Below are 12,795 nucleotides of genomic sequence, written 5' to 3'. Positions count from 1 at the left end.
AGTGAAGGCTGAATACAATTGATCACACTGAATAAAGGGCAGTAAGCTTACGGGGAAAAACATAAAATATGGTTCCGTGTGAACACGTTGCTTGCAGTTACCTATTGAAAGATGATGTATGGTTAGATTGCTTTACCCACAGTGAAGGGAAATCATAAGGACCGGGCCCTAAAACTCCATTTCCTCAAGTATTCATATAATTAAAGATTGAGCTTGTTTTAGGTGAGATTTACCTGAGAATTATGAGCATTTAATTAATGATTTTTGAAATTACACATAAATCTGGAATTGTTTCTTATGCACACAGTTGTGAGTGTCAGATACCACCTACACAAGAGTAATAGCAGGTAACTGCCAAGTAAACAACTAAAAAACTGATAGTTGGTGAATGTTTAGAGAGTGCAGACACCTTATAGAATGCACCAGAACCAAGGAGAGAAATGAAGTGTGGTTACATAAGCAGGCCTAAAGCTATTATTGAAAAAAATCCTTTATATATTTTAAGAAAGAATATGCAAAATCCTTAATAGATGACCCTAAAGACAAGAGAAAACAAGCAAACAATAACAACAAGCATAAGTTAGAAACACAAGATTGTGGTTAGTAACTGGTACTGAAAGAAGCACTCAATCTGGGGAGCAAAAGCAATATGTTTTTCAGATGACCTCAACGATAGATTTGTTTCTGCAAGCCTCATCAGGCCTCAGTGTGTGGATTAAGAAACTCCTGGCCAGGCGCAGTGGCTCACACCTGTAATCCCAGCACTTTGGGAGGCCAAGGTGGGCAGATCACGAGGTCAGGGGATCGAGACCATCCTGGCTAACATGGTGAAACCCTGTCTCTACTAAAAATACAAAAATTAGATGGGCGTGGTAGCACGCACCTGTAGTCCCAGCTACTTGGGAGCCTGAGGCAGGAGAATTGCTTGAACCCGGAAGGCGGAGTTTGTGGTGAGCCGAGATCACGCCACTGCGCTCCAGCCTGGCGACAGAGCAAGACTCTGTCTCAAAAAAAAAAAAAAAGAAAGAAACTCCTCCTCTGATTCCATACTCCTCTTTAGGCAACATTTTAAGAGCTACGCTGATTTTCCTTGGATCTCCTTAAAGAAAGGGTATTGCTTTGAAGAGGAGGCAGAGACTTTCTTATCTACTGAATGGGATATTCTCCTGTTCTAAGTTCAATAAACCGATGTTCCAGTTTGACATTAGGATCTTGTAATATTGTTGAGAATTGGTTATCATGCTTGGCTCTGTACAATTCTGAGGCCGTGATAAAATTGTGTTTTATGGATCTAGAAAGCAATTTACAGATACCACCCAGAGGCCACTCTGTAATCAGCCAGGTAGCCTTCTCTTGTCACATACCACATTAACATACATTCTATTTAATGTTCCAGGACAATGGGGAGTGCATACACATGTCAAAAAATGGACATTAGTAGAGATTTTCCATGAAACAAATATACATACGAGTGTTTAAATGGGAGCTGCATTTTTTACTTGGAAATTATTTTGTAGCAATTGTTTAGATTATCTTGAACTGGAAGACTTTTTATCAATATAGTACTTATGCATAACTCCTATAAAGCAAAAATGAACACAAAGAAATAATAAATTTATGTGACATTGGTGGTTTCATTTCTTTAGGTTAAAAACAACATTAAAAGTGATACCTTCCTGACAAATTGTTATTAGTATGACTTTGCACACAACATATTTGGAAGCATTTCTTTCCTTGGATGGTGTACTAGCTGTGGTAGGCATCAGTGACGTGACGTTTCTGTGGTATTATGCAAACATAAAATGGACTGGAATTAGTCCTTTTCCTATACAATTTGAATTTATTTCTCATTCAGATTCTATTTCCATGATCTATGTTTTGAAGCACACCTACTTGTATAGTATTGCTGACAACTGATAGTACTGTTACAATCTCAAGAATCTTAAAATCAGAAAATAATTTTGTATGATGACCAGGAAATGTTATAAATTATTAGATCTCACCATAAATGTAGTTAGTCACATATTCTTTTAATTTTAAGTGAGTAAAATGGTCAAATAATTGCATAGTATAAAATAAAATATAAAAGTCATACTAGAGGACAAAACTAATTTAATGAATCAGTATTATATCACCCAAGAAAAGACAGCAAAAGCTACTATACAGAAATCTCACACTCTACGGTACTTTCTGAAAATTTTGTAAAAAAAAAAAAAATGTCCTATAAAATAGAAGCATAAGACAATTAGAAATTCATTAAGATTGATATCAAGAGATGCCACTATGCCCTGGCCTCTGATAATGATGTCACAATGGACTTGGTGACTTGAGAAACAAATTCTCAAGTGTGTTCTTAATTCCATTTTGTGGTCTCCAGTTTTCCGAGTTGTCTCAATTCTGTTAAATCTGTATCAGCAACGTTGGGCCCCTATTCAGTACATATAATTTTTTTTTTTTTTTTGAGATGGAATTTCGATCTTGTTGCCCAGGCTGGAGTGCAATGGTGCAATCTTGGCTCACTGCAACCTCTGCCTCCCGGGTTCAAGTGATTCTCCTGTCTCAGCCTCTCGAGTAGCTGGGATTACAGGTATGTGCCACCACGACTAGCTAATTTTGTATTTTTAGTACAAACAGGGTTTCTCCATGTTGGTCAGGCTGGTCTCAAACTCCTGACCTCAGGTGATCCACTCGCCTCAGCCTCCCAAAGTGCTGGGATTACAGGTGGGAGCCACCGTGCCCGACCAGTACATATAACTTCAATTCAACTTCTTTTTTTCTTTTGGACATGTATATGGAAGGATAACTCCAGAAATATCATGTAATGGTAGCCAAGGCACAAGTCCTGTCTTTAAGCAGTTTATGGTATAGTGGGGAAGAGGGGTGGTAAAAACACAAAATACCTCCCATGCAAATGTCCTAACTCTCTTAATTAATCAATATCTACATGATCTCACGCGTCTACTTCTTCATCTTCATCTCTGCAGGACTAGATATTTGATAGTTACTACTTTCCCAATGCTAACTTCTTCATTTATCCTATCACATTTTGTTCATTTCAGTTTTTACTTTTTTGTTTATTTGTGTTCTGTTTTTTTTAGAGACAGGATCTCAGTCTGTCACTCAGGCTGGAGCGCACTGGCACATAAAAAGCTCACTGCAGCCTGGGACTTCTGGGCACAAGCCCTCCTCATGCATCAACCTCCAAAGTGGCTAGGACTACAGGCATGTGCCACCACATCTGGCAAATTTTTAAACTTTTTTTTTTAGAGACAGGGTCTCGCTATGTTGCCCAGGTGAGTATGAAACTCTGGGGCACAAGCAATCCACCCACCTCATCCTCCCAAAGTGCTGCAATTACAGGCATTAGCCACCTTGCTCGGCCGGATTTTGTTTTTAATATGTTTCACAGTCACATTCACTGAAACTTACTTCTCCCTTATTCTCTCATATTTCAGTACTTTTCAACATTCTGTTTGGATAACATCACTTATCCGGTGCCAAATACTTAAATTGTAGTCTGATCTATTCCCAGGAATTCAGCATTACCAGTGTTCTGACTCCTAAAGCTACATTCTTCTGCTTATCTATACTCACAAATTTCCGATCTATATCCTGTTAAATATCACTTGCATTTTTCAAAGATACCTTAAATACAGCGTATCTTAACCAGAATCATTCCAATGAAAATGTGCTGCTCTTTCCACTTTTTCCAGGCTGGCAAATGGCACCACTTTTTCCTCACCCTCTCGGGTAGGTATCCTTGGTATCTCCCACTGTTCTCCATAGCCTTATCCACATTTCTGCTTAGCAAATCCCTACTTTTCCACCCTTCAAAGCATGGCCATGAGTTTTTATAACCCCCACTCATGTCCTCCTCTACTTCTTGTAGCATATAATCAATCTCTCCATATAGTGCCTCTCATGCCTTTAATTTTAAACATCCAATCTGTACACGCCTTTCTCTCCGACAATATTTAAATGCTTAGCAAACAGAGCCTGTGTCATTCACCTTTGAGTCCTTCATAAAAATTTGCATAAAATAAATACTCAACAAATGGTCATTGAATTTTACTCAATGGATTCTTATAACACTCCACATTCTCTGTTCACTGTAAAAATTTCAGCTATAGCTGCTATGACCTTTGGCTACAAATGCTGCCTTGGTGGAATGTGGCCTCATAAGGAACTGAAACAATGGGCACAATTCAGCATTGGGCACTGGGGTTCCGAGGAACGAAACCTCAGAAATGCATACCACTCTCAGATCATATAGGGCTTCCTAACTACTTCATTAATGTAGACGCTAAGCATTGCGGAGCAGAAATAAAACCATGGGAGATATATTTTCAAGCAGAAATGAAAAAGAAGATTTTTAAATAGCTGGATACTATCCTATTGTCTGTTTACTCCCAAAACATACAACTAATCACAGATTTTATTTATATATATAGTATCAAAAATTAATTTCCTTTAAGATTATCATATGTTAGTAGTTGAAACTCTGTTCTAGAGGAGGCATTTAAATTTGCATGCATTTTAGATATTTTCTCATTCTTACAATGAACTTACAATTATATTTTCTGGACAATAATGAGAAGACATACATGATAATGAGACTTAATGCCAAAAAATCTACCTGCATATATTAAGTAAAATTTATCAGAGACAAGATTTAAAAACAAAGCAACCTATTGTCTATATTTCAGTATAAAGGGATTGTAGTATAAATACCTGTATGCTTAACTTGAATCTTGAAATAACAATTACAAAAACAATTTGCAACTGCCACAAAAGAAATGAGTTGTTTTTTTAGATAAATATAATGTAATCCAATCTACTGTACTCTAATGTAATTTAATCATCTATTTAATTTGAGTAATACAACTGGTCTTCTGAAAATAACAATGACTTCAAAAGATTATTTACGGGTTATTATTGAGTTTGAAAGGCCTTATTTACAGCACACACATTTTTAGTAATTATCCATGTTTATAAGCAGAGAGAAAAGAAAGACACCAAATTAATCTATTTTATAGTTTAGATCTGGATTTAGTTTCTGCTGCCAATTTCATCAAAGATAAATTTTAGAGTTTTTGAACTAATTGTGTTTAGCATTAAAAAAATGAAAAAAGGAAAAAAGAAGACATAAAAAGGTAACAATAACTCAATTAGAAAAATAAAACAAAAAATCTGAATTTATTTGGCTTCAGATGAAGCCTCCAGGCCAGTATAATAATTGTTTTTAAATATATCAAAGATGAGCAGATAGAGAGAGAGGATGTGCAGCCAAAAAACATTTCATGGCCTTCTTCGTGTCCGACATTTGATTTATAAAATACAAATTTTCAAAACTTTCGTTTATAATTGTTTCTTCCATATAATTTTCCTTTCCCACCTCTGTACCTCACACCACTCTGAACTTCTCTAATGAGCTTACTACTTTTTTCATTATAATTAATTTACTGTGATCAAGGTTGTATCTCCTGAGCATAAAAACTTCCATGTTAAAGGCTGAGATTCTTTCTCCTTTACTTAAATTTCCTCAGAAAGCCTTGGTCATATTTTATTTTCAGTATTGGTTTGTTGAATCAAAATGAATAAACACAGATTTGACACTATATAATTGCCCCATGAAACGAGACACCTATTGTTCTGCTTTGCTTTATTTGCAAAGCAAAAAATACTTTACTTATTAAAAATCTGCAAGAGAAGAGGTAACAATGGGAAGTGTTTTACCTTAGAAGAGGAATATTGAGATAAAATGGTTTCTCAATAGGTGGTCTAACCTCTGAGGTTAAGAGTACTAACTTGCTGGGCAGGGCGGCTCATGTCTATAATCCTAGCACTTTGTGGGGCCAAGATGGAAGGATCCCCTGATTCCAGGAGTTTGAGAACAGCCTTGAACAGCATGGTGGTGCATGCCTGTAATCCCAGTTACTTAGTAGGATAAGGTGAGAGAATCGCTTGAGCCCAGGAGGTCGAGGCTACAGTGAGCCAAGAATGTGCCACCGCACTCTGGCCAGGGCTACAGAGCAAGACCTTCCATTAAAAAAAAAAAAAAGACTACTATACTTAAATATACTTAGACAGTCAAGATCCACAGTTCCTTTACCAAATAGAAGATGCTTAAGAGTGTTGTATTTTAGCAGCACAAGGTTTTTTATACATAAATCTGGCAATAACATCAGAGGAAGAATAGAATTATTTGTAATCTATAAGCAAAAAGAATTCACAGGAAAGACTGAGATAATACCTTAACTAAATAAGGAACTAAAACAATCAAATGTATTATCAACAAGTGCTGAAATTCACACAAGCAAACGCTTTGGGAGTCTGGAGGTAACAAACCACTAACTGACCTCCAAAGTCACTTTGAGATTTGATGAGCTCTCCTTCCCTCCTCAAATGTCGTAAGGGTTCAGCAAAGTGATCTAGTTTAAAAGGACCAAATTAGAATAAAAGGGTAATACGGCCACACATTTTATCAGAGTTAATTATTAATATTGAGATTAGAAAAGAAAGGACTGAGAATCTGGTAAGCATACTAATTGGACATTATTTTCAGCTAATTTTCCCTGTTAATGTGAATAATTTGCAGCAGTTTAAAGGGAGGTGTACACCTCAAAAATAATGCATTCAACTAGAACACTTAAAAAAAGAGAAAAGAATGCAGAAAGATCATAATGACATCTCCCTACCTTGAATGACAAAGAACACAAAGAATGGGTTGATTTGATGCCAAGAGATAGAAGACTTCCTTCCCCTCGTTTTAGGTCCTTGGCTATATTTATAAGTCACTACTCATGAGTACTACCCTATGGTATTCCAAACAAAAGACAAAAAACTAACTGGAAAATATTTAAGGTGAGAATATAATTTATACTAGTAATTTAAAAATGCTAAATTTGTGAGGCTGAGCATTTTATGAAGTCCTCATGATTAAGACATTGTATTATATCAAATTTACCTAAAGTTGGCTGGGTGTGGTGGCTCACGCCTGTAATCCCAGCACTTTAGGAGGCTGAGGCAGGCAGATCACGAGGTCAGGAGTTGGAGACCATCCTGGCTAACATGGTGAAACCGTGTCTCTACTAAAAATACAAAAAATTAGCCGGGTGTGGTGGCGGGCGCCTATAGTCCCAGCTACTCTGGAGGCTGAGGCAGGAGAATGGTTTGAACCCAGGGGGCGGAACTTGCAGTGAGCCAAGATTGTGCCACTGCACTCCAGGCTGGGTGGCAGAGTGAGACTCCATCTCAAAAAAAGAAAAAAAAAAATCAACCTAAAGTTAATAATAATCCCAACTATTTATCATTGTTATTTGAATAATAATGGTAAAACATTTTATCAATTAATACAGTGAAAATACAACTTATTACTTATTTATAAATTATTACATATTATTGTCTCATTTAGTTCCTTCTGCAATCCTATGATTTGCAACTGAACAAACTGAAGCTAAGAGGGGTTAGAAAATAATACTCCTTGTAGGAGGTAAAGCCAGGATTCAAACTGAGGTCATCAGATTTCAAAGCTTGTTTTGTAAACCAGTATATTCTACTCACAGCACTGCCAATTCTTCTCTAGGACAGTACCTTCTTTAGACTCTTTTAGATTGTGCTGCTCATTTTACTAGACAGCTGAGAAGCCACTATAGCACTCATTTTAATTAGTTGAGATCTGGCTTAGAGATAGTCTCTATAATCCATCTCTCTATATATCACTATGAAGAAATTCAAAGTGAATAGCACCCTCCCAAAGTGGTGGCATACAGACTTTTGGGGGATACTTGGGAGGTGTAGAGCCATGTCACAACTGACAGGAAAAGTGAAAAACATGCAGCCTCAGTGAGACACTGGCAACTGGGGTGACATAGAGAAATGCAAAACTGTGAAAATGAATCCTTAGCAAGGCATGCTAGTCTCTTCCTGCAGAAGAAGAAAAAAGGTATGACAGGTATTTGGTATGTTAGGTATTGTGCTTATGCCATTAAAAAGTATATGAGGATCTTTGGAAAGATGGAAGAGGCAGCCTTGCTAGAGAAGTTTGCTCAGTCTACATGAAATCGGCACAAACCAATAACTAGACAACTTTGCCTGACAGATGCCTGCTTGAAAATTGGGTAGACAGGAGAAAAGGAGAGAGAAAGAGGAGGTCCTTTATCTCATGCAAAGATATGCCTTTAGTCTCTATGCTCATTACACTTGGCCATTTAAAATTAGTGGCTTATTCTCAATGATATTTCAAATAGACTGTCTAAAAGCAATATGAAAAGTCCATGGTTTACTGCAGCATGTTTAAATAATCAAGGACAAGGTATAACGCATGTAGAATGAAGAGATGGAGGAAACGGAATGAATCAAACAGTTGAGCTTAGCTTATATAAGTGTGACAAAGTAAGGAAGTTTGGAAAGGGAAAGTTCAAAAATATTCATGTATAAAAGTCAAAAGTATTATTTAAAGATCTGAGAAAATCAAGAGGCATAAAATGAATTAGGGATTTAGAGTGGCCAAATTTCTAACCTCATTTAACTTGTTATAAACCTGTTTTATGGATCATCTGCTGTTTTTTTTAAAAATTTATTTTTATGATGTGATATTTAAGAAAGTCTACCTACAGAAAAATATGTATTATTTCCTAACTTTTTTTTTTCATTTGTACTCTGACCAAAGTTCACATTGTTAAGTAAGAAAACACATGTGCTTATTCTATTGTGAAATGTCTTCATCATAATTCATGTATTTCAAGGGCATTGCACCCAGGGCTTGATCAGATCTACAGATGGTTCTTGCATAGTGGGATCTGAAGGAGGCTCCACAGCTGTCTCCCACACTGGCCTACTGTGGTGCCAACATTTCCACCCACCTGGCCAGAAATCACACCATTTGATTCAGTCCACTACTTTGATTTATGTAATAAATGCATTTTCTACTATTAAAATGCACTTGCTGTGTGGGTTGAGAGAAAGGCCCTAGAATCACTACTGGCCTGCCCACATTAACACACATTGTCAAATTCACTCACTATTTCACTATGAGACAAACGTCTCCATTCTATAGCATAAAAGATACAAGAAAAATCGAATGTAAGAGAATCACAGATTATTGGACCTGGAACCGAGTAAGATTTCAGGGTTGATTTATTAATTTCCTTAGACAGTAGCCTACCCAAGGCTGATGGCGAAATTGAGATGAGAAGCCAAGCGAGGTGTTTTCTATATCTGAGCTTATTAAACACTAATTATCATAAAGACTTACGTAGCAAAGGCAAACTGGCTTTGCAAAGATAATTTAGAAGGGGCTTTGGAAAGATCAAGTAGGTCATGGCATGAAGGTAGGGACCAGGATAAATACAATAGACATAAAGAAACTGTTGTATCCCACTCCAAGAGAAAGTCTGAAGACTACTGCATAATTAAAATAAGAGCAAACTCTTGCATAGTCAATGCTTGCCTTGAATGAGATGGTGCTTTTAAACCTAATGTTTGGTTTTTAACTTGAATTACCAATTCATTGCAATATGCATCAATTATTCTAACATTTTCATTATCAAATGTTTTTATTACCTATTTCCCACCATAAACGCTATATGAATTATTACTTTATTGCTAAATGTATTTTAATGAAACAAATAACCAATTTCCTCAATCTTTGATTAGATTGATATTAAAGGATTAGCATGAAATTATCATAATGTTGATGATAATTAAAGGCAAAGAAATATATATTAGTAATCTTTGTCACAAATAAATGTATAACTAATAAGGTTTTCTTAAAATAATTTTTAAATGGGGTAATTTCTAGTATTACTTTCCAGGGACCTGAGGCATTCTACAGATTTGGAACTTTAAAATGGTGGATCTTATTCTACATTATTAGATTCCGGTGGTAAGAAATTATATTTATTCTTATGGTACATTCTTTTTCCTTAGCTAATAAGAGAATAAAACCTCATTCTACATTTGGCAGTAATGTGTTTTAGAACATAGCGTAAAGCTTGTTAAACAGGGAATTAACACACAGGCCCTTTGAATGAAATTGTATTCATCATACTACAGTACAGAAGGAAGATAACGCTTTTGTAAAATGTAAGTACATTTCACTTAAATTTTCCTGTTTCAGTTCCTTCTTTGCATTTGTGAAAATGTATTTTTACCATTAGCTATCCTAACTTATTCCTGGTTTGTTAGCATGACATTGGAATTTTACTTGTTATTGCACTAGAAATTATCTTCTAAACTTTACAATGAAAGTTAATCCCAAACACTTGCTGATAACTGCATTGTTTCACACAGGTTAAAATTCAAGAAAAATATTTGAGGTAATAATAATTAGGAACTAGCACAGCATCCAAAATGGTATTTTAATGGAAAATCCAAATGAAAATCCAATACAAATCCTGATTAAAACCTAGCCAAGCAAAAAACTACAGATTACCTGGATTCCAGTTAAATGTGACAAATGAATACTTGACGGGTTTCAATTCCAATTCTATTTATGTCAGAATGATCCATTAATATTGAAGATGAAATTACCAGAATTTAAGCAATACAATTGCACTTTATGGCTAGATGAGTAGTCTGAAAACATGGACCCAACAAAATTGTTACTCAAAGGTCAACTGCTACATTTAGATCACCCATAGTGCATCGCATCTCATTTTGTCATTACCTATAGATCGAGGCTAATATGAATCACAGCCAGTAGATGACAAATGGTCATATAAACTCTGAATTTCAAGTGTTGGTCACATACAAAATCAGAAAAGATCCATTACATTATCATGGCCCTTGCTTTTGACAGGCCTTAAAAACTTGGTTCTAAAAAAAGAATTAAAAGTCGTTTTTTGGAACTCTTTCTCAGTATACTTTCTATTTTATTAATAAGCTCACCTGTTAAGTTTTCCATGAAATGTATGTTTCCTAAAAGGTAACCGATATGTGTTTGTCATATATAATTATCTTTTAGTTATTCATCATTTCTTTCTTATTTTAAAGGTGATGAATCCCCATAAACTCAGAAAACAGAAACTAACATTAAAAAATGATTGTAATGCCAGTGGTGCAAAGTCCTTTTTTAATAAAGCTGACATCCAAAAAAATAAAGATTTAATTGTACATTCTGTTCTTTACAGTAAGAATAAGCACTTTTTAAAACAAAAACAAAATTATATGTTCTCATGAAAAGGTAATCTCAGATGTAGTAATACCCCTACATTAAATTAATCCTGCCTTCCTAGGTATGCTCTATTTATCATCTAGCTATATTAAAAATGCTGTAATTACATATATACATATATGTAATTATATGTACTATACATGTATTATATATTACATATATCACACATATGTAATTACACATGTTACACAAATGTAACATAATACACTATAGTACATGTGACTACATGCATGCAATTACATGTGACTACATACATGTAATTACATAATTATCTTTTAATTATTCACCACTTATTTCTTATTTTAAAGGTGATGAATCCCCATAAACTCATAAAACAGAAACTAACATCGAAAATGGTTATAATGCCGGGGGCACGAAGTCCTTTTTTAATAAAGCTGACATCCAAATTACATATGTAATTACATGGTATGTATGTAATTACAGTATTTTTAGTTTAATTTCTTTTTCCAAATAATTTTAAACATATCTGTCTTAAATATATATTCATCAGCATTGCAATTCATACCAAAATTATATGCCCATTAAAAAAATTACTAAAAAAATGGTAACTCTTAGAAACCACACCAGACTCCCATCCACATAAGCACACACCACCATACACACAGATAAGCATGCCTTTATAGCCATAAAGCAAAATGCCATTTTAACTCTGCAAAATTAATCAAGAGGGATGTCAATCATCTGACCCTGATATCATATCTTCTTACCCAAGAACAATGTGGATAAATAATTATTTGGCATAATATAATTTAGCAATACTTTCATTTGGGGTCATTTATGATATATTATATTCTAATGTTGGATTTTAATATTCATAGGTAAACTTACAGAAGAAAATCAGTCTTTCTCCTGCGTTAATATGCTCTACTTGCATATATATCAGCACTAAAGAAACGGGTATATAACAAAAAGTTAGAGCGTCTTATGTCACTCGGGGGTTGAGATGACAAAAGACATAAATCCATTGCAAGTTTTACTAGGGATAAAATGTGTGTGATTCCTCTTCCTTTCTCTCTGTATAACCATATCTCTCTTCATATTTGAAAGAATAATGAAGTTAGGATGAATTTTACCATTCCATTATATGACACAAACGTATTCCTCAGGCATTTACTTATGACTCAAAATCCAGAAAATAAATCACCAAATTATCTCTGGGAATATAAACAAATGTGGAAAGTTTTATAAGTGCTATTTGCAATCTAAATGTATAACTTAAAGGAAAATGTATACAAGGCCAATTGTGGTAATTATGAGAATCACCTCAAAACAGTATAAAAATATGGAGTATTATGATTTATTTTCCTTCCTTTCTCTCACATAAAAATAAAAAAAAACCCTTATATTTAAATAAGAGGGAATTTCTAATAGCATTTATTGTATACTATGGAGAACAAAGTAGTACTGTTCTCTTTTGACTCTATTCAGTGATCACTGGAAAGGAGAGGTTTGAAAATGCTTTTCTAAACATCTAGGACAAGAAAAGGTAGAGCAAGGTATGTTTCTTTCATTTCCTTTCACTAAGACTGGACAGTTGCAATTGAAGAAATAGTTGCATGACAAAAATGAATAGAAGAAAGCAATTAGACAAGACCTTT

The 12,795-nt window shown here is 34.9% G+C and overlaps 1 protein-coding gene across 4 annotated transcripts in view; it reads right to left on the bottom strand.

Moving 5' to 3' along the window:
- PCDH7 (protocadherin 7) overlaps positions 1 to 12,795 on the bottom strand; it is a 423,894-nt gene that overhangs the window by 212,944 nt on the left and 198,155 nt on the right. The window lies entirely within an intron of this gene.

This window comes from Pongo pygmaeus, chromosome 3 (assembly GCF_028885625.2).
Source record: "Pongo pygmaeus isolate AG05252 chromosome 3, NHGRI_mPonPyg2-v2.0_pri, whole genome shotgun sequence".
Classification (NCBI taxonomy): Eukaryota; Metazoa; Chordata; class Mammalia; order Primates; family Hominidae; genus Pongo; species Pongo pygmaeus.
Note: the sequence above shows the minus strand (reverse complement) of the source record. Positions and strands in the feature narration are given on the sequence as shown.